Genomic DNA, 26094 nt, shown 5'->3' on the forward strand with positions numbered 1-26094 from the left:
CTCATGATCTATCGAAAGGGGCATTGGTCTATCGTCCCCCGGGTCCTATAAAGGACTTTTCCTCACAACTAATGGAATTAATAGCCCCTCATGTGATTGCCTCCAAGAACTTCCTATTATTGGGAGATTTTAACATACATAGCGAAAATCTTTCGCTTCCTGAAATATCAGCCTTTGTCTCTGACTTATCTACACTGCACCTCACTAAGAAGAACGATGGCCCCACACACACGGCAGGGCATACTATTGACATAATCTTCTCCAACACTGACCGGCTTATCTGTAAAACCCCCCGCCCCATGTGCTGGACGGATCATGCGCTTATTATCTTTCACGTGCAAGGTCCCTATAAGCCCACTTTATTGGCAGCACACACCCAATTCTCCTATAGACAATGGTATAAAATTAATCCTGAGTCCTTCTCATTAGCTTTCATTTCCCCGAGGTACCCCCAGACCAACAATATTGAAGATAATCTTACCCTCTTTAATACTTTGGTTTTGGCGACTATCAATTCAATTGCCTCTGTAAAGTTTTGTACTATAGCACCCAGGAGTTCTCTGGCTGTCTGGTTTACTCCCGAACTACGTACGACAAAAAGCCGCTGCAGAAATTTGGAAAGAAGGTGGCGTCGTACGCACCTAGACACTGATAAAGCGATCTACAGAGCTGCGCGCTCTCTTTACCATAATGAAATTAAACAAGCTCGCAGATCATATATAGCCTCTCAGCTAAGGCAGGCAGGTAATGCCCCTAAAATCCTCCACCAAATTCTGCAAGACTTTATTTGCCCTAAAGCATGTGATTTGGACAATAATTACTCACAGCCTCTCTGCAATAAAATCAGCTCCTTTTTTATTAAAAAAATTGACACAATTTATGATAAATTTTCCAAAAACTCTCACACATCACCGTCTGATGACACTGGTAAATCTTCTTTTGCCAAAGACACAACTCTGTTGGCCTTTCCCCCCCTCTCACGGGACGAGACCATCAAACTATTGTGTAATGTTAAATCTGGCTCTCCCCTAGATGTTATGCCGGCAAAAATCTCGGCGTCTCTTGCACACGTACTTACAGACTCTGTCAGTCTGCTTCTTAACTCCTCTCTAAGGAAGGGGCTGGTTCCCCTCTCTTGGAAAGCAGCCCAGGTCATTCCACTGCGTAAAAATAACAAGCTTCCCATGGATGACCTCTCCAACCTTCGTCCTATTTCCCTCCTCCCCTACCTGAGCAAGGTCCTTGAGAAGCATGTGAATAAACATCTTTCGAACCATATCGAAACTACTGGTTACCTGGACCCGTCTCAATCAGGGTTCCGCGCAAACTATAGCACTGAGACTGCTTTGGTAGCAGTCACTGATCACATCAGACGGACGCTTGATCTAGGACAATCTGCCATCTTGGTCCTTTTAGATCCTTCCGCCGCTTTCGATACGGTTGACCATCTGACCCTGCTCGGAAGATTAAGAGGGACTGGACTAGGGGGAATGGCGATGAACTGGGTTACCAGCTTCCTCTCCGACCGCACACAAACTCTTAATCTTGGCCCTTTTCGTTCCACCACCGAAAGTTTGAACAAGGGTGTGCCACAGGGCTCCTGTCTGAGCCCAACGTTGTTTAACATCTATGTGGCCCCCCTTGCTTCTCTTCTAAGATCTTTTGGGTTCATCCCCGTATCTTATGCTGATGACAGCCAACTTATCTTCCTTTTTGATAAATCCTCACCGACAGCTCAAACATCCTTCTCCCTAGGTATGCTAGCTATCTCGGAGTGGATGAGCGGCAATTACCTCCAGCTGAATGCCAGCAAAACAGAGATTATTCTCTTTGGAGATGCCCCCATTATGTGGTCACCCACCTGGTGGCCAACTGAATTGGGTCCCGCCCCCCAGCCTAAGCTTACAGTAAAAAATCTTGGTGTCCGCTTCGACCAGGCTATGACTATTAAAGATCATGTATCTCACACAGTCAGTGCATGTTTCTTTACACTGAGCCTTTTGAGGAAAGCTCTCCCCTATCTCCCGGACTTTTTCCGCAAAACACTTATTCAAGCTCTTGTGTTGAATAAATTGGACTACTGCAATGCCCTTTTGGTCGCCGCTAATGAATCTGCCCTCAGTCGCCTGCAAGTGGTGCAAAACACCGCTGCACGATTGGTTACCAATGCACCATTTAGATCAGCCTCTCTTCCACTGCTTCAACGTTTGTACTGGTTGCCAGTGAGGAAACGAGTCATGTTTAAGCTCTGTTGCTTGACACACAAAGCATTGTGGGGCCCCGGCCCGATACATCTGGCTGAAAGGCTCCACCAATACATCCCTAACAGCGACCTGAGATCATGTTCTAAATCTCTGTTACTCATTCCGAGGATAAAGAGAGCACGGCAAGGAGGTAGATCTTTCTCCTACCAAGCTCCGTTGGTCTGGAATCAGCTCCCCCTCCCGCTCAGACAGTGCTATGACTACCTTAGGTTTAGGAAGATACTAAAAACCATCCTGTTCACAGAATGACACCTCTCCAACGTTCCCGCACAGTTCTGCCAGCGCTGAGAGACCCCCTCGGGGGTGATTCACGCGCTTTACAAACTATTTAACATAACATAACATAACATAACCTAGGGCATTGGTACTCCACAGGCCTACCAGGGGCTGCAGCATGTATTATGCCACCCCTGACACCCCAGGCCTGCTACTGCAGCCTGTGTGAGGTAGTGTTAGCACTCCTCACTGAGGTATAGGTTCCTATATCTCGCCATACACACACATATAAACCTATCAGCCACCCCTATTGCAGGCCCTATCAATCCTGAGGGCAGGGTGCTTGGTTTACTATGTGAGGGGGTGCTTCTGCATGAGCAGGACCCCTCTGCAGCTGGCAGAGCCTATTCTCTGCTGCAGTTTGTGGATGCGGTTAAACCATATACTCTTAAGTGCATTAAAACCTCGCGGTAAATGCTAACTTTGGGATGACTGCATCAAAACATGTCGTGTTTGGTGTCAAACAACTTGGAATCATACCCCCACACCAGTAACTGGTGTGGGAGTATGATCCCACCCTTCTAGAGGGGATGACATGTACCCACTGTACTAAATGGTATAAATCTAAAAGAGCCCTGGCATCACAAAATGGATGCCACCAGCACAGACACTGGGCTGCCCTCCTGCTGCTGACCGAAACTCGCAGTGGAGGAAGCCCGACAAAAGGTATCCTGTCACAGGGAGGTGTCACCCCCTCCCAGACAGGATTTAGTGTATTGGAGCTGGGTGGGTGCACTCTTAGAGTGCTTTGAAGTCCTGCACTGGGGGAGCAGTAGACTCCTCTGTGCATATGCCAGCTCAAACCGGTTCAGGGGCTACCTGCCCCTGCTCTGGCGCGAAACTGGACAAAGGGAAGTGGGTGTAACCACCCACTACCCTGACCCTCCTAGAGGAGTGGTCATAGAGCTAGTCCCTCCCATATCTTCACTATAAAATAGCAAGCATTGCCAATGCAATGCAGATTAACCCTGGACGACGCTCTACAAAGAAGAATCCTGGCCCTTCGATGTTCCACTATCTTTGGAAGACTGAAGAATCTCCCTTGGAGTCAAGGAGTGACTCCCCTGCTTGGCAGGCACCAAAAACCTCAATCAACGGTTGCAAACTTCACCGCTCCCGCCGGAGTCCGTAGTCCCTGCGGCCCCAGAAGTGGATTTCCTGACCTCTCGACAGCCATTTTGAGTCCCCAGCGAAGCTGTGGCATCTGGACCCCACGAGTGATGAGGAACTGCAATTCCTGGGAACCGTGCACTGATTTCGAGTGCAAACCCTAAACAACGTTCCACGAACTTGGTCCAAGTCCCTAGTAGGTCTTGTTCCAAAAATCAGCAGCCTACCTCGCCCCGAGTGACCGTGGGCTCCTGTGAAACTTTTCCTGTGAAGGCGTCTTTGCGGTTACTTGCCCGTTGGCTAGTGACTCCCCCGAAGACTTTCTAACCAACTTCAAGGGCTCTCCTGGTTGCTCCGGGCCTGCCCTCACCTACCCTTGCTGGGTACGTCCATCAGACCTTGCTGGTCTGCATCACCGACTATCTTCAGCCTAAACAAGGCCTAAACAAGACTTGCAGTTGCCAAGGCTTGTTGGCTCCAATCCGGTTGCCGACACTGTCATCAGCTGCAGACATCGTGGGACACTCCAAATTCAGCTGCTGGTCATCGTCAATCCCTCCTGGACCTCGTGAGCGAAGAGACAAAACACCATTGACGACCTGAAGCGACGCGACATCTGTGGTCATCCATCTTGCTGGCCACCGGTCACTGGCAAGTGACCTTGAACACTCTCCCTTCAATTTTCAGGTCCTCTTCATCTTCAATCCACCTTCGGATTCCAGCGGACACCTCTTCAGTCGTCTCAAGCAGCAAGTCTTCATTGGTCTCCATTGAAAAAAGCATCGCGACCCGACACCAAAAGACACCTATGCACCCGGCTCCCCTGGATGAGGTAACTCGTGCACTCCGGTGCCCAAGTGTGTGTTGACCCTCGAAATACTTACCCTGTAACTGGCTTGCTTGTTGACTTTTTCGAAGTGCCCTAAAACTTTAAATTACAAACCGCGACTTGTGCAATTGAAACCAATAGGAAACCCGCGGCTGTGTTTAGACATTGCACGCACCTCCCGTGGACTGATTACTTACCTGCTAACACTGCAGAAGTGAAGCCCCAGCGATTCCCAAGGCCCTAGGCCTTTTCATTTTGCAAGTCGAATTTGTTAACCCATTTTTTTAGTATATGGTCTGGTACGCCCCTAGGGCTACAGCCATATTTGTGCTTAATTTATTGAGAAGTGTTGACATTTGAATGTGTATCTGGGTTCTAATCTCATAAAGAGATTAGTAGAGTGTATCTAAGAATAAATACATATATATTTGATATATATACCTGTGGGTGTCCTTTTCATTTGGTAAGTCAATAGATTATAAGGTAAAACAAGCTGCTTTACAGTCCTCAGAGACTTAGCCTGAAGGCTGCTCTTCACAGCTACCACTGGGATAGCTTTCTTTAAAAGGTTGTCTTAAACCTATCTACCATAAGAGTCGAATTGGACTGGTGCAAGGTGGCCACTATAAATAGTGACCAGCATATGCCAGGCCAACTTCTCACATTGGTGGCAGCGGTGGGATTCCAGCTTGCCATTGTTTTACCAGAAAAACTCCATTTGAATTACTAACTGAAAACCACTAAAGGTACTCAAGGTACATATAAAGTCAAGCTAGTATCAATAAGTTCTACTGAACTTAGAGATGTTTGTGAAGGGCTAAGCACACCCTTGCTACAGCTCAAGCTAGGTTCAGTAGGCCTCAACTAGTGTAGGTAGTACAACACTGCACAACACTAGTATGTCTCACCAAGGTGGAGCCAGTGGGTCCACCCCATCTCAGTACAAAGACATAGCCTACACTGACCTGAAGGCCTTATGCTTTGAAAGACAACTGAGGGTGGGCAGGAGTCCCTCATCACAACACCTGATAGATCTGTTAGTAGCAGATGACCTGAAACAAGCTCTATGAGCTAGTGGGTCTGCATCAGGGAGTGGGTCAACCATAGGCTCTGGGTCTGATGATGAAAATCAAGATGACCTGGAGTCTGTGATTGAAGGGCCAGACTCAGAAGAGTCTGAAAGGCACAGAGGAATTCTCCCTAAGAGAACTGACAGAGTGGGAGAGAGGCCTAGGTCCCCGTCAAGGGAATCTAACCACTCACACCACTCAGGAAGAGAATCTGTTCCACAGAGGAACTCCAACTTTCCCAAGGAGACCTCCTCTGAAAGAAGGTTCAAGATGCTCCAGTATGAGTAAGCTAGGCTTGCCCTCAGAACCAAGCAATTGGCCTTAGATAGGGACGCCTTCGAGCTTCTAAGAAGGAGGGGTTGGATGCCCCTGGTGGCAGCAACAGTGTCCCCAGAGGCAGAGATTGCATTCCAGACCATAGGAACCTGTCCAAGGTTGTTCCTCCCTAGCAGAGTGGGGATGATATCCACAAATGGTTAACTGCTATGGAGAGGGCCTGTAAAGTTCAACAGGTCCCCCAGACACAGTTGGCAGCAATCTTGTGGCTCTCCTTTTCAGATAAAGGTAGAGACAAGCTCCTCACTGTAAGAGAAGAGGATGCTAATGATTATGAAGCCCTGAAGAGTGCTTTGATAGATGGGTTTGGCTTAACCACTAACCACTGAACAGTACAGGTTGAAGTTCAGAGACACCCAGAAAGCACAGACTCAGGATTTGACTGACTTTGTTGATTGTGCAACCAAGGCTCTAGAAGGTTGGCTGGTTGGTAGTAGAGTAACTGACTTTAAGGGATTGTGTAATCTTATAATGAGAGAACAGATCCTTAATAATTGCCAGAACCAGTTGTTGCATCAGTACCTGGTGGACTCTGATCTGACCTCTCCCCAAGAATTGGGAAAGAAGGCAGACAAATGGGTCAGAACCAGGGTGAGGCAGAAAAACCAGAACCAAGGTGGTGACACTAAGAAGCAAGATCCTAAAGGCTCAGACAAAGGTGGGGATAAATCTAAAGACCAGAAGTCTTCACAAGGGCCCCAAAAATCTGCATCTGGTGGGGAGTCACAATCTGCAAAGGGAAAAGGCCAAAAGAAACCTGGTGCAAATTCTGTAAACAGAAAGGGCACTGGACTTCTGACTGTACAAAGTCCAAAGACCAAACCACCACCACTCCAGCCCCTAAGGCAACTGTTCCCCCTAGTGCAGTCATTGGTGGAGGTAATACTCAGAATAAGGGTGTAGTAGGGTTGACCCTGGGTTCTGATGTGGACTCTGGCCTAGTCAGAGTACCAACACAGGCATTGCTAGTTTGTGAGGGAGAACTGATATGTCCTTCCTAGTGAGCCCCAGTAATCTGGGCAAGTACAAACAGCAGCCTATCATAAATGGCAAACAGGCTTTGGCATTTAGGGACACAGGTGCTAGTGTCACCATGGTAGCAGAGGATCTAGTGGACCCTGCACAGATCATCCTGGGTGAAATGTACCAGGTAACCAATGCAAGCAACACCAGGACCAACCATAGCCTGGCAGTTGTGAATTTCTCCTGGGGAGGGGTAACTGGCCTCAAAAAAGTAGTAGTCAGTGCAGACCTCCCTGTCGAATGTTTGTTGGGCAATGATCTGGAGACTTCAGCCTGGTCTGAAGTAGAATTATGGACTCATGCTGAGATATTGGGCATACCTGCAGAGGTATTTGCTGTGACCAGGTCACAAGCCAAAATGCATAAAGCTGAACCGGCTCTGGATCCTGAAACTATGGACCAGGTGCTACCCAAGAGGAGCAGCAGTAGGGTAAAGGCTGGGCCTTCCCCTCTGTCTCAGATCTCAGATTCACCTCCTGAGGGAGGAGAAGCAGTGCCTGAAGAAGGAACTGCCCCAGATGAACTTGAGCCTGGCCAGGTTGAGTTCTTGCGGGCAGGGGGACCTTCCAGGGAAATCTGAGCAAAGAGCAACAGTGCTGCCCCACTCTTGAACCCCTCAGACAGCAGGCTGCTGCTGAGGCTGCTGGGAGTGCTAGTGGGTCCCATAAGGTTTATTGGGATGAGGGGCTCCTATATTCTGAGGCTAGAGATCCTACCCCTGGAGCCACCAGGAGGCTGGTAATTCCTCAGAAGTTTAGGGGGTTCCTCTTGACCGTAGCACATGACATCCCATTGGCAGGACACTTGGGCCAAAACAAGACCTGGGACAGGCTTGTACCACATTTCCATTGGCCACACATGTCTGAAGACACCAAGGAGTTTTGTCGCTCCTGTGTCACTTGTCAAGCCAGTGGCAAGACAGGTGGCAAAACAAAGGCCCCCCTGATACCACTACCTGTGGTGGGGGTTCCCTTTGAAAGGGTAGGGATTGACATTGTTGGTCCCCTTGACCCACCAACTGCATCTGGGCACAGATTTATTCTGGTGGTAGTGGATCATGCCACCAGGTATCCAGAAGCTATACCCCTAAGGACTACCACAGCTCCTGTGGTAGCAAGAGCCCTCATTGGAGTTTCTCCAGGGTGGGTTTTCCAAAGGATGTCATCTCTGACAGAGGTTCTAACATTATGTCAGGATATCTAACTGCAATGTGGAAGGAGTGTGGTGTAAACTACAAATTCACTACTCCCTATCATCCACAATGCAATGGGTTAGTTGAGAGATTCAACAAAACCCTAAAGGGAATGATTAAAGGCCTCCCAGAAAAGCTTAGGCGAAAATGGGACCTTTTACTTCCCTGCCTTCTGTTTGCATACAGGGAGGTTCCTCAGAAGGGGGTTGGCTACAGCCCTTTTGAGCTTCTGTTTGGGCACCCTGTTAGAGGACTAATATGTCTGGTGAAGGAGGGATGGGAGTTACCTCTCAAACCTCCCAAACAAGATGTGATGGACTATGTACTTGGTCTCTGCTCCAGGATGGCAGAGTATATGAAGAAGGCCACTAAAAACCTTGAGGCAAGCCAAGAACTACAAAAAGCTTGGCATGACCAAAAGGCTGTTCTGACTGTTTACCAGCCAGGCCAGTAAGTGTGGGTGTTGGAGCCTGTGGCCCCAGCAGCTCTCCAGGACAAATGGAGTGGCCCCCATACAATTGTTGAGAAAAAGGGAGAGGTCACCTACTTGGTAGATCTTGGCACTCCCAGGAGCCCCCTTAGGGTGCTCCATGTCAACAGACTTAAGGCATATGTGGACAGGGCTGACATGAGCTTGCTCATGGCAACTGATGAGGACCAGGAGGAGGAGAGTGACCCTCTCCCTGACCTCCTCTCACAGAACCCTGATGATGGGTCAGTTGATGGTGTTGCTTTGGCAAGCAGCCTCACTGAACATCAACAAACTGAATGAAGACAAGTGCTACATCAGTTTAGACATATGTTTAGCCTGACCCCAAGTCAGACTTCCTGGTGCACCCATGAGGTGGACACTGGAGACAGTCTGCCTGTAAAGAGTATAATCTACAGGCAACCTGACCATGTCAGGGATTGTATCAGGACTGAAGTCCAAAAAATGTTGGAGCTAGGTGTTATTGAGCCCTCAGATAGCCCTTGGGCTAGCCCAGTAGTCCTAGTACCCAAGCCTCATACCCAGGGTGGTAAGAAAGAGATGAGGTTTTGTGTTGACTACAGGGGCCTCAATGCAGTCACCAGGACTGATGCCTACCCAATACCAAGGGCAGATGAACTAAAAGACACTTTGGCCTCAGCCAAGTATCTCAGTACATTTGACCTTACAGCTGGCTATTGGCAAATCAAGTTAGCTGATGATGCCAAGGCTAAAACAGCATTTTCGACCCCTGGTGGGCACTATCACTTTGTGGTAATGCCCTTTGGCTTGAAGAATGCACCTGCCACATTTCAGAGGTTGGTGAATAAAGTTCTGACTGGTATGGAAACCTATTGCTCAGCTTATCTTGATGATATTGCTGTCTTTAGTTCCACCTGGCAGGATCACCTGGTCCACCTCAGGAATGTACTGGAGGCCCTGCAGAAAGCAGGCCTCACTATCAAGGCCACTAAGTGCCAGATAGGGCAGAGTCAGGTTGTGTACCTGGGCCACCTTGTAGGCGGAGGCAAGGTTCAACCATTGCAGAGCAAGATCCAGACCATAATATAATGGGTAGCTCCAACCACCCAGACACAGGTGAGAGCCTTCTTGGGCCTGACTGGGTATTACAGGAGGTTTGTTAAGGGATATGGATCTATAGTGACCCCCTTAAATGATCTAACCTCCAAGAAAATGCCAAAAAAGGTTCAGTGGACAGCTAGCTGTCAAAAGGCATTTGATGTTTGATGACCTCAAGCAGGCCATGTGCACTGCCCCCATCTTACAGAGTCCAGATTACAAAAAGAAGTTCATTGTTCAAACAGATGCTTCAGAGCTGGGTGTGGGAGCTGTACTGTCTCAACTTAATGATGATGGTCAAGACCAGCCAGTAGCTTTCATAAGCAGAAGGCTGACCCCTAGAGAGAAACGTTGGTCAGCTATTGAGAGGGAGGCCTTTGCTGTGGTGTGGGCCCTGAAGAAGCTGAGGCCATACTTGTTTGGCACTCACTTCATAGTTCAGACTGACCATAAGCCCCTCCTATGGCTCAAACAGATGAAAGGTGAAAATCCTAAACTGCTCAGGTGGTCCGTTTCCCTACAGGGGATGGACTATACAGTGGAACATAGACCTGGGACCCAACATGCCAATGCAGATGGACTCTCAAGGTATTTCCACTTAGAACATGAAGACTCAACTGGTCAAGGTTAGTTTAATGTCCCTGCGTTTGGGGGTGGGGGGGGGGTGTGTGTAGGAGAGTAGGATCTGCACTTATGTTGCCCCCATTTTTTTCTGATGTATACACTGGTTTCTGACTATAGTCTGGCTGAGTCCCTGCTAATCAGGTCCCCAGTCTCACTGATCTCTCTAAACAACTTGGTGTGCATATTAGATGCACTAGGGATTGGATACTGTGGTACCTTTATGAGCCCCTAGTATATGGTACCTTAGGTACCTAGGGCATTGGTACTTCACAGGCCTACCAGGGGCTGCAGCATGTATTATGCCACCCCTGGGAAGCATTCACAATCTGACACCACAGGCCTGCTACTGCACCCTGTGTGAGGTAGTGTTAGCACTCCTCACTGAGGTATAGGTTCCTATATCTCACCATACACACACATATAAACCTATCAGTCACCCCTCTTGCAGGCCCTAACAATCCTGAGGGCAGGGTGCTTGGTTTACTATGTGAGGAGGTGCTTCTGCATGAGCAGGACCCCTCTGCAGCTGGCAGAGTCTATTCTCTGCTGCTGTTTGTGGATGCGGTTAAACCATATACTCTTAAGTGCATTATAACCTTGCGGTAAATGCTAACTTTGGAATGACTGCATCAAAACATGTTGTGTTTGGTGTCAAACAACTTGGAATCATACCCCCACACCAGTAACTGGTGTGGGAGTATGATCCCACCCTTCTAGAGGGGATGACATGTACCCACTGTACTAAATGGTAGAAATCTTCTAGAGCCCTGGCATCACAAAATGGATGCCACCAGCACAGACACTGGGCTGCCCTCCTGCTGCTGACCGAAACACGCAGTGGAGGAAGCCCAACAAAAGGTATCCTGTCACAGGGAGGTGTCACCACCTCCCAGACCGGATTTAGTGTATTGGAGCTGGGTGGGTGCACTCTTAGAGTGCTTTGAAGTCCTGCACTGGGGGAGCAGTAGGCTCCTCTGTGCATATGCCAGCTCAAACCGGTTCAGGGGCCACCTGCCCCTGCTCTGGCGCGAAACTGGACAAAGGGAAGTGGGTGTAACCACCCACTACCCTGACCCTCCTAGAGGAGTGGTCATAGAGCTAGTCCCTCCCCTATCTTCACTATAAGATACCAAGCATTGCCAATGCAATTCAGATTAACCTGGACGACGCTCTACAAAGAAGAATCCTGGCCCTTCGACGTTCCACTATCTCTGGAAGACTGAAGAATCTCCCTTGGAGTCAAGGAGTGACTCCCCTGCTTGGCAGGCACCAAAACTCTTCATCAACCGTTGCAAACTTCCCCGCTCCCACCAGAGTCCGAAGTCCCTGCGTCCCCTGAAGCGGATTTCCTGACCTCTCGACGGCCATTTTGAGTCCCCAGCGAAGCTGTGGCATATGGACCCCATGAGTGACGAGGAACAGCAATACCAGGGAACCGTGCACTGATTTCGAGTGCAAACCCTAAACAACGTTCTACGAACTTGTGCTTTGGACCATCTGTAGTCCAAGTCCTTAGCAGGTCTGGTTCCGAAAATCAGCAGCCTACCTCGGCCTGAGTGACCGTGGGCTCCTGTGGAACTTTTCCTGCAAAGGCGTCTTTGCAGTTGCTTGCCCATTGGCTAGTGACTCACCCGAAGACTTTTTCATCAACTTCAAGGGCTCTCCTGGTTGCTCCGGGCCTGCCCTCACTTACCCTCGCTGGGTAAGTCCATCAGACCTTGCTGGTCTGCATCATCTTCAATCTTCAATCCACACGAGACTTGCAGTTGCCAAGGCTTGTTGGCTCCAATCCAGTTGCCGACACTGTCATCAGCTGCAGACGTCATGGGACACTCCGAATCCAGCTTGCTGGTCATCGTCGATCTCTCCTGGACCTCGTGAGCGAAGAGACAAACTATCATCAATGACCTGAAACGACGCAACATCAGTGGTCATCCCTCCTGCTGGCCACCGGTCACTGGCAAGTGACTTTGAACTCTGTCCCCTCAATTTTCCGGTCCTCTTCAACTTCAATCCATCTTCGCATTCCAGCGGACACCTCTCCAGTCGTCACAAGCAGCAAGACTTCAGTGATCTCCATTGAAAACAGCATCGCGACCCGACACCAAAAGACACCTATGCACTCGGCTTCCCTGGGTGAGGTAACTCGTGCACTCCGGTGCCCAAGTGTGTGTTGGCCCTCGAAATACTTACCCTGTAAGTGGCTTGCTTGTTGACTTCTTCGAAGTGCCCTAAAACTTTAAATTACAAACCGCGACTTGTGCCATTTAAACCAATAGGAAACCCGTGGCTGTGTCTAGACATTGCACGCGCCTCCCGTGGACTGATTACTTACCTGCTAACACTGCAGAAGTGAAGCCCCAGCGATTCCCAAGGCCCTAGGCCTTTTCATTTTGCAAGTCGTGTTTGTTAACCCATTTTTTTAGTATATGGTCTGGTACGCCCCTAGGGCTACAGCCATATTTGTGCTTAATTTATTGAGAAGTGTCGACATTTGAATGTGTATCTGGGTTCTAATCTCATAAAAAGATTAATAGAGTGTATCTAAGAATAAATACATATATATACCTGTGTGGTGTACTTTTCATTTGGTAATTCAAGAGATTATAAGGTAAAACAAGCTGCTTTACATTCCTCAGAGACTTAGCATGAAGGCTGCTCTCCACAGCTACAACTATGATAGCTTTCTTTAAAAGGTTGTCTTAAACCTATCTACCATAAGAGGCAAATTGGACCGGTGCAAGGTGGCCACTATAACTAGTGACCAGCATATGCCAGGCCAACTTCTCACATTGGTGGGCAGCGTGTGGGATTCTAGCTTGCCATTGTTTTACCAGAAAATCTCTATTTGAATTACTAACTGAAAACCACTAAAGGTACTCAAGGTACATATAAAGTCAAGCTAGTATCAATAAGTTCTACTGAACTTAGAGCTGTTTGTGAAGGGATAAGCACACCCTTGCTACAGCTCAAGCTAGGCTCAGTAGGCCTCAACTAGTGTAGGTAGTACAACACTGCACAACACTAGTATGTCACACCAAGGTGGAGCCAGTGGGTCCACCCCATCTCAGTACAAAGATATAGCCTACACTGACCTGAAGACCTTATGCTTTGAAAGACAACTGAGGGTGGGCAGGAGTCCCTCATCACAGCACCTGATAGATCTGTTAGTAGCAGATGATCTGAAACAAGCTCTAGGAGCTAGTGGGTCTGCATCAGGGAGTGGGTCAACCATAGTCTCTGGGTCTGATGATGAAAATCAAGATGACCTGGAGTCTGTGATTGAAGGGCTAGACCCAGAAAGGTCTGAACAGAACAGAGGAATTCTCCTTAAGAGAACTGACAGAGTAGGAGAAAGGCCTAGAACCCCCTCAAGGGAATCTGACCATTCATATCACTCTGGAAGAGAATTTGTTCAACAGAGGAACTCCACCTATCCCAGGGAGATCTACCATAAGAGTCCAATTGGACTGGTGCAAGGTGGCCACTATAACTAGTGACCAGCATATGCTAGGCCAACTTCTCACATTGAGTGAGATCGTTTGTTATGGAGTTATGTGTAGTGGCATGTTGTGGACTTGAATTATGTGGTGTGCAGTAAACTTTAGTGGCATGATGTGGAAATCTGGGGCGTGGATTGGAGGTATGTAGCGGTATGTTGTGTTGTGAAGTTGAAATATGTTGTTGGTGTGGAATTGTGCAGTGTGTATTGGAAATGTGTGAAGTTGAATTTTTTTGCCTTGGACCTGTGTGGCGTTGTATAATTATGCTTATTGGAATTGTTTTAAGGTGTGGAGAGCATTTATGTGGATTGCTGGTATGTGGCATAGAGTTGTTTTATGTGAGGTGTATTTAGATTGTATTGAGTAGAGTGTAATTATGTGGTGCTGAGTGGTCATATGTGGAGTGCAATTATGTATTGTGGTGTAGAATTTTGTGGCATTGACTTGTGTGGTGTGTGAAATTATGTGGAGTGGTTTGGAGTGGTATTATGTGATATGGCGTGGAGAAGTATTATATGGTGTGGAATTATGTGGCATGTTGAGAAGCTGAATTTATTTTGTGTAATGCTAATAGGTTTTGCATTTGCGAGAGTTAGAGTTATTGGTGTTGTAATTGATAATGCAATGTTTCCATGTGTTATAGAGTGAAGTGGATGTATGTGGTGTGAAATTAAGTGGGTTGGATTGGAATTGTTGGTTGAGGAATTGTGTGGTGTGGAGTAGATGTGTGTAGTGGCATTATGTACCATGATGTGCAGTCGAAATATGTAGATAGTGTTTTTGAATTATGTGGAGTGGGATTGTGTGTTGGTAAGACTGGAAGGGTTGGGGCAGTGTTAGTGGAATGGCTAACCCTGCTTGTTGTTCAAATCACTGCCAGTGTAAAAGGCAAAAACTATGGTGTTTTTCATTAAAAGTAAAATATTCCATGTTACCCCGTTGGAGAGACTGGCAGGGGGTGTGATAGCGTTAGTGGCACGGGAAGTCCTGCTAAAAAACAGGAGGGCTCCATAATTTGCATATATACATATGCACAAATACGTACACAAGCACATACATAAGTAACAGTCAGTAACTACCTAGAACGTTGTTGGAGGGAGGCACACCGGGTAGTCGGGGAGACTATTCCGGCACCTTCCTACCGCAAAGTTATAGCCGAGCGCCGCTGAGAAGCCCCCTCCGGGAGGTCTTTCTCCTATGATCGTACTAGGCCCAGTAACACCACCACACAGGACTCAATAGCAGTTGCGAGATTAGATTCTTTATCGGCAGTAATACGTGCAATATGTACAGAGGGATCGAGGGATCCTGTCAGAGTCTCAGTGTTCGTTCAAGGGGATAGGGTAGCGGGACAGTCTTAGTGGCAGCCAGGCACGGGAGGGCTCTGCGCCAGACCTTGGATGCTGGTCTCAGAGCGGCTCGGACGTGGAGAGCCGCGACGTCGTCTGCAGGGCTCGGATGGTAGTTCCGCTTAGGTCGAGCCGCGACGAGGTCAGCTGGGCTCTGGTGGTAAGGTTCAACAAGGTCGGGCCGCGACAGCGTCAGCAGGGCCCCAAAGGTTCGTGAAGGTCTTTAAGCACGGTGGAGCCGCGACGTCGTCAGCAGGGCTCAAGGGTTGGTTCAGGGTGAGTCTTCTTCCGTAGGGTCAGCCGCGATCCGATCAGCAGGGCTCTTGACTCCAGGATACAACTACTGCCCTGTTGTCGGGTCGCCCCAGATATAGGACGGGAGCCCTTTGATGTCCGGACCCGTGCGCCCGGAGGGGGCGGAGAGTCCGGGTAGGGAGCGGCCAGACGCCCAGCAGGAGAGGCGCCAGGCCCCAGAGAGCTGTGGGGTGATCACACCTAGGTGTGGAGAGACGGTAGGGGGTCCCATCGATACTGCCCTCCGCCGGGAGTGGGAAGGGCTCACGTGGTATCCCCCGAGCCAGGGGTTGGCGTCTCGATGTCGGGCCTCGCTGGGACCGAGGCCGGGTAGAGCAGGGTCATACAGGTGGTCACGTGGAGTGACGTGCAATCCAAGATGGAGGGGCCCCGATGTGCCTGGGACCTCGTGCGGCTAAGCGCGGGGAAACAGGACCACGCCACGAGGCCGGCTCCCACACGCGTCCCCCCCAGCTGACGGCAGGGAGAGTCACCCATCTTCTTGGGGGTTCTCCTCGCCGAGGCGGAAGAATCGGGACAGGCCGTCAGCATTGGCGTGGTCGTTGCCGGGCCGGTGTTCAACAGTGAAGTCCATCCCTTGCAACGAGATGGACCAGCGTAACAGCTTGGGGTTCTCGCCCCGCATTTGCATGAGCCACCGCAAGGGCCGGTGGTCAGTCTGGACCCTGAAGTGGGTACCGAATAGGTAGGGCCGGAGCTTCTTGAGAGCCCATACCACAGCGAAGGCCTCCCGCTCGATGGTGCTCCACCTCTGTTCTCGCGGCAGCAGTCGGCGGCTGATAAAGGCCACCGGTCGGTCGAGGCCCTTGGCGTCCAGCTGGGAGAGGACTGCCCCGACCCCGTACTCCGAGGCATCGGTCTGTACTACAAATTCCTTGCTGTAGTCGGGGGCCTGTAGCACAGGGGCAGCGCACATGGCTGCTTTGAGAGCATCAAACGCGGTCTGGCAGCGGGGCGTCCAGTGCACCGCCTTGGGTTGTTTCTTTGAAGTGAGTTCCGTAAGGGGGCCCACAATGCTGCTGTAATCCATCATTTGTTTGTTGTAACGCTTTTCGCCCTAAGTGGGATGGGTATTCCCAGACGTGGGACCCGTGCTCACTACGCCACTGGAGTCAAGCTATCCTGGCTGATGACGGCTGATAGCCAGAAACCGGTCCTAGGATGCTTGATTCCGGTCCAGGGAAGACATGGCTTGGCAGTTCGGGCTGGACTGTTCCCATGAGGCACAGGGTCAAGACTGATTTGCATATGGCCATGTCTGAACTGGGGTGGTGTAGTGGGCAAAAGAACGATGGATTTAACCCAGATCTCTTGACTGGGGGAGAATGTATGCATTGTCAGCATTCCGTCCATCATTTGTTTGTTGTAACGCTTTTCGCCCTAAGTGGGATGGGTATTCCCAGACGTGGGACCCGTGCTCACTACGCCACTGGAGTCAAGCTATCCTGGCTGATGACGGCTGATAGCCAGAAACCGGTCCTAGGATGCTTGATTCCGGTCCAGGGAAGACATGGCTTGGCAGTTCGGGCTGGACTGTTCCCATGAGGCACAGGGTCAAGACTGATTTGCATATGGCCATGTCTGAACTGGGGTGGTGTAGTGGGCAAAAGAACGATGGATTTAACCCAGATCTCTTGACTGGGGGAGAATGTATGCATTGTCAGCATTCCGTCCATCATTTGTTTGTTGTAACGCTTTTCGCCCTAAGTGGGATGGGTATTCCCAGACGTGGGACCCGTGCTCACTACGCCACTGGAGTCAAGCTATCCTGGCTGATGACGGCTGATAGCCAGAAACCGGTCCTAGGATGCTTGATTCCGGTCCAGGGAAGACATGGCTTGGCAGTTCGGGCTGGACTGTTCCCATGAGGCACAGGGTCAAGACTGATTTGCATATGGCCATGTCTGAACTGGGGTGGTGTAGTGGGCAAAAGAACGATGGATTTAACCCAGATCTCTTGACTGGGGGAGAATGTATGCATTATCAGCATTCCGTCCATCATTTGTTTGTTGTAACGGTAATCCTTTATGAAGCGTCGGTAGTAGCCTGTGAGGCCCAGGAATGCCCGGACAGCGGTTTGGGTGGCGGGGGGCTCCCACGCCTGGATGGCGTCAACTTTTAACCGGAGGGGGGCCACCTGGCCACTCCCCACCTGGTGGCCCAGATAGGTCACAGATCCTTGACCGATCTGGCACTTGCTGGCCTTAATTGTGAGCCCGGCTCTTTGGAGAGCGGCCAGGACTTCCCCAAGGTGTCCTAGGTGCGCGGCCCAGTGGTCGCTGAAGACAGCAATGTCATCGAGGTAGGCCGCGCTGAAGGCTTCGAGACCGACCAGGACCTTATTTACCAGCCGCTGAAAGGGTCGCTGGGGCGTTCTTCATGCCGAAGGGCATCACCCGGAAGTGGTAGTGGCCGTCGGGGGTAGAGAAAGCTGATCGTTCTTGTGCGCCGGGGGTGAGCTTGATCTGCCAGTACCCAGCGGTGAGATCAAAGGTGCTTAGGTAGCGGGCGGCCCCTAAGCGATCAATCAGCTCATCGGCTCGTGGCAAAGGGTGGGCATCGGTCTTGGTAACTGCGTTCAGGCCCCGGTAGTCGACACAGAATCTGAGTTCGGGGGCGGCGGCCTTCGGCACCAAGACTACCGGGCTGGCCCACGGGCTGTCAGAAGGCTCGATGACTCCGAGGGCGAGCATCTTGGCGACCTCGATCTTTATGCAGGCTCGGACTCGGTCAGGCACTCTATAAGCGCGGTGTCGTACAGGGGGGCTATCCCCCGTGTCCACGTCGTGGACGCACCAGGGGGTTACCCCGGGTGTGAGAGAGAAGAGGGCAGCGAAGGGTTGCAGTAGCTTCTGGCAATCATGGCGCTGTTCTGGTGTCAGGGTGGCGGAGAGGTGGACGCCCTCCAAGGAGCCGTCTTGGCTCGAGGACCCCAGGAGGTCTGGTAGGGGCTCGGAGTCACTCTCACCCCCATCGTCGGTAGCCAGTAGTAAGCTTAGTTCAGTTCGGGCAAAATGGGGCTTGAGCCGGTTGGCGTGCAGGACCCTGAGGGGGTTCCTCGGAGACTCCATGTCGACCAGGTACGTGACGGGGCTCTTCCTTTCAACTATCTTCTTGGCTGGCTTCAAGGTTGGCTTCTGCCAGGGCACGGAACTTTCGAGTCTGGTTCCGCAGGGTCAAGAGGTACCGGTAGACGTCGGGCGGGGCACTTTGGACGTTCGCTTCCCAACCCTCCTTGACCAGGCTGAGGGGCCCTCGGATGGGGTGCCCATACAACAGTTCGAAGGGGCTGAAGCCCAGGGACTTCTGTGGTACCTCCCGGTAGGCGAACAGGAGGCAGGGCAACAGGACATCCCATCTCCTCCTGAGGGGCTCTTCCAGGCCCTTGATCATCCCCTTCAGGGTTCGGTTGAACCGCTCGACCAGTCCGTTCCCCTGGGGGTGGTAAGGGGTGGTGAATTTATAGGTGACCCCACATTGTTGCCAGAGCGATCTCATGTACTTCGAGATAAAGTTCGTCCCCCTGTCGCTCACCACTTCTCGGGGGAACCCCACCCTGGAGAAGATGCCCATCAGGGCCCGGCCCACCACTGGAGCGGTCACAGTTCGGAGGGGGACAGCTTCTGGGTACCGGGTGGCGTGGTCGACCAGTACCAGGATGTAGCGGTGGCCCAGGGCGGTTCGGGGGTCGAGGGGCCCCACGATGTCTATCCCAACTCGTTCGAACGGGGTGTGGACGGCTGGAAATGGTTGCAGGGGGGCCTTCACTCGTCCCCCAGTCTTCCCGCTAGCTTGGCAGGTCGGGCAGGACCGGCAGTGCTGGTCCACGTCTCGTCTCATTCGGGGCCAATAGAAATGGGTCACGAGGCGGCTGTAAGTCTTGTCCCGCCCGAGATGTCCGGCGAGGGGCACGTCATGTGCCAGGTTCAAGAGGAATTCTCGAAATCGGAGGGGGACCACCAGCACCCGGCTGGCCCCCAGTTCGGCGACTTTCTGCTCGCTATACAATAAGTCATTGTCCCAATAGACCCAGTGGGTTCCCGAGGGGTCCCCCGCAGCCTGGGCGGCCGCCTGCTGTCGGGCCCCCTCGAGGGACGGGCAGCCCTTCTGTTCTTGCTGGAATTGTTCACGGGTGGGGCCCCCGTCGTGGCGCCACTGGGCCAGCTCGGGGATCTCGCTGAGGGGAGCGGCCTCGTTGGAAGAAAGTTCGGATGGCCCGGCCTCCTCGTCAGGTTCCTCCGGGCTGGAGGAGGTGGATGGTTCGGGGCCCGCCTGTTCGTCGGGGGCCGGGGCCGCAGCTGGCTGGACGGTCATGGACCGGGTGGTGGCGCAGGCCCACTCGGGTAGTCCTAGCATCCCCAGATGCTCTCGGCGCTCCACCTGGGCCCAGGGGGAGCTCTCTAGGTCGTTCCCCAGGAGGCAGTCCACCGGGGCGTCGTCGCGGACAGTCACTTTTAGGGTGCCGGACACTCCTCCCCACTCGAAGGGGATTCGGGCCATCCGGCACATGCTCTCAGTGTTGTCGGCGGTCCGGACAGGGCAGAGGACATGTGGTAGGATCTGTTCGGGGGTCACCAGATGGCAGCGGACAGCGGTCACACTGGCCCCAGTGTCCCGGAGGGCCTCGGCCCGTCGCCCATTGATGGTGACCCACTGTTGGTACTTCTGGGTGTTGCTTGGGATGGTGGCGCGGGGCACCATTTCTCGGGAGTCTAGGCATACAAGCGACATGGCGGCTGGTTCCCACTCGGGGGACCCGTCGTCGTGGTTCTCCTCCTCGTCCTCTCCCTCCCCCAGGGCTGCGGCGGCAATTTGTCGGGGAGGTGGCCCCGTGGTCCCGTTCCGTCGGTTCACGGGGCAAGCCGGGTCACTTGCATAATGGCCGGTCTGTTGACATCCGAAGCAGGTTACTGTCGGTCGTGGTCCAGACCGGGCGATAGGGGTCCCTCTTCGGCCCTGGGTCGGGGAAGCGGGGTTGGTTGCTTGCCCTCGTGGCGGACTTCTGGGCGGTCCAGCTGGGAATTCTCGACTGCGGTGGGATCCCCCTCCTCCGCCGCGCTGGCGGGGAGGTCCCGTGGTGCTCCGTTGGTAGTCCCCCACGGGGTTCCGGGGGACCCGGGTGTTGACCCATCGGTCCGCTTCGGCGGCGAGCTTCCGGGGCTCGGTCAGTTTACTGTCCAGGAGGTGTTGCCTTAGTTCCACAAAGCAGTTGTTGGCGAGGTGCTCCCAGACAATGAGGTCGAACAGTTCGTTATATGAGGTGACCTTGCTCCCTTTGATCCATCCTTCCAACGCTCGGCTGAAGAAGTCCACGTATTCGACCCATGTGGTACCGGGGATCTTCTTGCAGTCCCGGAAGCGTTGCCGGTACATCTCGGCCGACAGTCCGTAGCGTGTGAGTAGGGCTTCCTTCATGTGGTCGTACGAGGTCATTACTGCGTCGGGGAGTTGCAGCAGGGTATCCCGTCCCTCGCTGAGGAACCTCCCCCATAGGCCGGCGCCCCAATCCTTCCGGGGTACCCGATGGGAGGTCATTGCGACTTCGTACGCTCGGAACCATTGCTGGATGTCGTCATTTTTATAGTACTCCTTGACGACATCCTTGGGGATGTGAACCTTTGGCTCGGTCGGGGGCAGAGCGTCCCGGGCTCCGGGGTTGCTGGTCTCCCCAGTGTTAGCTTTTAGTTCAAGTTCTTTAAGGCTCCTCTCGTGCTCGAGGGTTAGCCGTCTCTCCTCTAGCTCCCGATGCCTTTTCTTCTCCTCGATTTCTTCTTGTAGTCGTAGTTGCTCCAGGGCTATCTTTTTCTCCGCCAGTAGGAGCTCACCGTCCAGCCGGAGTCGGGCAAGGTCCATTTCGTGTGTCCGGGCCCTTTCCCGTTCTCGTATCTCTTCGGGGGAAAGGCTGGTGTCTGGGATGGTTCGCTCCCCGTTTGTCGAGGTCGTGGTCGGCAGGTTTCCGTCCCGGGCCGAGGTCCCTTCGGCTCGGGGTGGAGGGGTCTCGGGTTCTGCCCAGGCTTTCAGGGCTTTCTGCATTTCCTCCTTGGTGCCCAATCCTGTGGTTGGGATCCCTTTGTCTTTGCAGAATTGTTTGAGTTCCTTGTGGGTGTATTCCTCCAGTTTCTCCAACTGGAAGGTTGCGGCCACGGTTGCTTCTTGGCCATCCATGGTTCCCTTTTTCTCTTCTCGTCTGGTCAGGTAGTGGTTGCGTTACTTGCTTGTACGATTGCGTTTGCTCGGATCCCGTCGCTGGCCACCAAATGTTGGAGGGAGGCCCACCGGGTAGTCGGGGAGACTATTCCGGCACCTTCCTACCGCAAAGTTATAGCCGAGCGCCGCTGAGAAGCCCCCTCGGGGAGGTCTTTCTCCTATGATCGTACTAGGCCCAGTAACACCACCACACAGGACTCAATAGCAGTTGCGAGATTAGATTCTTTATCGGCAGTAATCCGTGCAATATGTACAGAGGGATCGAGGGATCCTGTCAGAGTCTCAGTGTTCGTTCAAGGGGATAGGGTAGCGAGACAGTCTTAGTGCCAGCCAGGCACGGGAGGGCTCTGCGCCAGACCTTGGATGCTGGTCTCAGAGCGGCTCGGACGTGGAGTGCCGCGACGTCGTCTGCAGGGCTCGGATGGTAGTTCCGCTTAGGTCGAGCCGCGACGAGGTCAGCTGGGCTCTGGTGGTAAGGTTCAACAAGGTCGGGCCGCGACAGCGTCAGCAGGGCCCCAAAGGTTCGTGAAGGTCTTTAAGCACGGTGGAGCCGCGACGTCGTCAGCAGGGCTCAAGTGGTGGTTCAGGGTGAGTCTTCTTCCGTAGGGTCAGCCGCGATCCGATCAGCAGGGCTCTTGACTCCAGGCTACAACTACTGCCCTGTTGTCGGGTCGCCCCAGATATAGGACGGGAGCCCTTTGATGTCCGGACCCGTGCGCCCGGAGGGGGCGGAGAGGCCGGGTAGGGAGCGGCCAGATGCCCAGCAGGAGAGGCGCCAGGCCCCAGAGAGCTGTGGGGTGATCACACCTAGGGAGTGGGAAGGGCTCACGTGGTATCCCCCGAGCCAGGGGTTGGCGTCTCGATGTCGGGCCTCGCTGGGACCGAGGCCGGGTAGAGCAGGGTCATACAGGTGGTCACGTGGAGTGACGTGCAATCCAAGATGGAGGGGCCCCGATGTGCCTGGGACCTCGTGCGGCTGAGCGCGGGGAAACAGGACCACGCCACGAGGCCGGCTCCCACAAACGTATACAAGTAACTATTTAGGACATCACAGTAGAACACACACACATACAATCAAGAGCCTGACACTGCATAAGACAGTCCTTCATTTAAGGGTTTCTATGCTTTTTGGCGGCAGGTGAAGAGGTCATGGGACTGCACTCCATAGATAACATGTCTATAGGAAGAGAACATAAAGGGGTTCAGTCGTGGAGATGGCACTTGGAAGGTGGCGGCTGGCAGTATATGCCACAGTAGAAAAGCGTAATACTGGACTAACATGGCATCTCCCCCCGAGCAATCCACATTCAATGTAACAGACCCCCTGAGCGATCTACATTCAATGTAACAGACCCCCTGAGCGATCTACATTCAATGTAACAGACCCACTCAGCGATCTACATTCAATGATTCAATATAACAGACCCACTCAGCGATCTACATTCAATGTAACAGACCCACTGAGCGATCTACATTCAATGTAACAGACCCACTGAGCGATCTACATTCAATGTAACAGACCCACTGAGCGATCTACATTCAAGGTAACAGACCCACTCAGCGATCTACATTCAATGTAACAGACCCACTCAGCGATCTACATTCAATGTAACAGACCCACTCAGCGATCTACATTCAATGTAACAGACCCCCTGAGCGCTCAGCGATCTACATTCAATGTAACAGACCCACTCAGCGATCTACATTCAATGTAACAGACCCCCTAAGCGATCTACATTCAATGTAACAGACCCCCTAAGCGATCTACATTCAATGTAACAGACCCACTCAGCGATCTACATTCAATGTAACAGACCCACTCAGCGATCTACACTCAATGTAACAGACCCACTCAGCGATCTACATTCAATGTAACAGACCCACTCAGCGATCTACATTCAATGTAACAGACCCACTGAGCGATCTACACTCAATGTAACAGACCCACTGAGCGATTTACATTCAATGTAACAGACCCCCTCAGCGATCTACATTCAATGTAACAGACCCACTCAGCGATCTACGTTCAATGTAACAGAGCCACTCAGCGATCTACGTTCAATGTAACAGACCCACTCAGCGATCTACATGCAATGTAACAGACCCACTCAGCGAACTACATTCAATGTAACAGACCCACTCAGCGATCTACATTCAATGTAACAGACCCACTCAGCGATCTACACTCAATGTAACAGACCCACTCAGCGATCTACATTCAATGTAACAGACCCACTGAGCGATCTACACTCAATGTAACAGACCCACTGAGCGATCTACATTCAATGTAACAGACCCCCTCAGCAATCTACGTTCAATGTAACAGAGCCACTCAGCGATCTACATGCAATGTAACAGACCCACTCAGCGATCTACATTCAATGTAACAGACCCACTCAGCGATCTACGTTCAATGTAACAGACCCACTCAGCGATCTACGTTCAATGTAACAGACCCACTCAGCGATCTACATTCAATGTAACAGACCCACTGAGCGAACTACATTCAATGTAACAGACCCACTCAGCGAACTACATTCAATGTAACAGACCCACTCAGCGATCTACGTTCAATGTAACAGACCCACTCAGCGATCTACGTTCAATGTAACAGACCCACTCAGCGATATACATGCAATGTAACAGACCCACTGAGCGAACTACGTTCAATGTAACAGACCCACTCAGCGATCTACGTTCAATGTAACAGACCCACTCAGCGAACTACATTCAATGTAACAGACCCACTCAGCGATCTACATTCAATGTAACAGACCCACTCAGCGATCTACGTTCAATGTAACAGACCCACTCAGCGATCTACATGCAATGTAACAGACCCCCTCAGTGATCTACATTCCATGTAACAGACCCACTCAGCGATCTACATTCAATGTAACAGAGGTGGGAACGGCAACAGAAGAACAGGGAGTGACGAGCCAGAGCCAAACCAAAGGCTGGCTCTGGCTCCGGCTCTGTCACTGGCTCCGGCTCTGGCTCCGGCTCTGTCACTGGCTCCGGCTCTGGCTCCGGCTCTGTCACTTGTTCTGGCTCTGGCTCGGCTCTGTCACTGGCTCCGGCTCTGTCACTGGCTCCGGCTCTGTCACTGGCTCTGGCTCCGGCTCTGTCACTGGCTCTGGGTCTGGCTCTGTCACTGGCTCTGGCCCTTGCTCTGCTCTTGCTCTGGCTCTGACACTGGCTCTGGCTCTGTCACTGGCTCTGGCTCTGTCACTGGCTCTGGCCGTGGGTCCGGCTCCAGCTCTGGCTCTGTCTCTGTCTCTGTCACTGGGTCTGACTCTGTCATTGGCTGTGGCTCTGGCTCTGACTCCGGCTGCGGCTCTGGCTCTGTCACTGGCTCTGGGTCTGGCCCTGGCTCTGTCACTGGCTCTGGCTTGGTCACTGGCTCTGGCTCTGCTCTGGCTCTGCCCTGGCTCTGGCTCTGTCACTGGCTTTGACTCTGTCACTGGCTCTGGCTCTGTCACTGGCTCTGGCTCTGGCTCTGCTCTGTCACTGGCTCTGGCTCTGCCCTGGCTCTGGCTCTGGCTCTGTCACTGGCTCTGGCTCTGGCTCTGCTCTGGCTCTGCTCTGGCTCTGCTCTGTCACTGGCTCTGGCTCTGCCCTGGCTCTGGCTCTGTCACTGGCTCTGGCTCTGTCACTGGCTTTGGCTCTGTCACTGGCTCTGGCTCTGTCACTGGCTCTGGCTCTGGCTCTGCTCTGGCTCTGCTCTAGCTCAGGCTCCATCTCTGCCACTGGCTCTGGCTCTGGCTGTGGCTCTGGCTCTGTCACTGGCTCTGTCACTGGCTCTGTCACTGGTTCTTTCTCTGTCTCTGTCTCTGGTTCCGGCTCTGGCCCTGGCTCTGGCCCTGGCTCTTCTCTGGCACTGTCTCTGGCTCTGTCACTGGTTTTGGGTCTGGCTCTGTCACTGGCTCTGCTCTGGCTCTGTCGCTGGCTCTGGCTCTGGCTCAGGCTCTGGCTCTGTCACTGGCTCTGGCTCTGTCACTGGCTCTGCTCTGCTCTGCTCTGACTCTGGCCCTGTCACTGGCTCTGTCTCTGTCTCCGGCTCCGGCTCCAGCTCTGGCTCTGGCTCCAGCTCCGGCTCTGTCACTGGCTCTGGCTCTGGTCCTGGCTCTGTCACCGGCTCTGGCTCTGTCACTGGCTCTGGCTCTGGGTCTGGCTCTGGGTCTGGCTCTGGGTCTGGCTCTGTCACTGGCTCTGGCCCTGGCTCCGCTCTGGCTCTGTCACTGGCTCTGGCCCTGGCTCTGCTCTGTCTCTGGCTTTGTCACTGGCTCTGGCTCCGGCTCTCTCACTGGCTCTGGCTCTGTCACTGGCTCTGCTCTGTCTCTGGCTCTGGGTTTGTCACTAGCTCTGGCTCCGGCTCTGTCACTGGCTCAAGGCTCTGTCATTGGCTCTGGCTCTGTCACTGGCTCTGGCTCTGTCACTGGCTCTG

At 52.4% G+C, this 26094-nt stretch overlaps 1 protein-coding gene across 1 annotated transcript in view; it reads right to left on the reverse strand.

Moving 5' to 3' along the window:
* SPAG17 (sperm associated antigen 17) overlaps nucleotides 1–26094 on the reverse strand; it is a 1802643-nt gene that overhangs the window by 126630 nt on the left and 1649919 nt on the right. The gene's annotated exons all lie outside the window — the stretch shown is intronic.

Source organism: Triturus cristatus, chromosome 8, assembly GCF_964204655.1.
Source record: "Triturus cristatus chromosome 8, aTriCri1.1, whole genome shotgun sequence".
Lineage (NCBI taxonomy): Eukaryota > Metazoa > Chordata > Amphibia > Caudata > Salamandridae > Triturus > Triturus cristatus.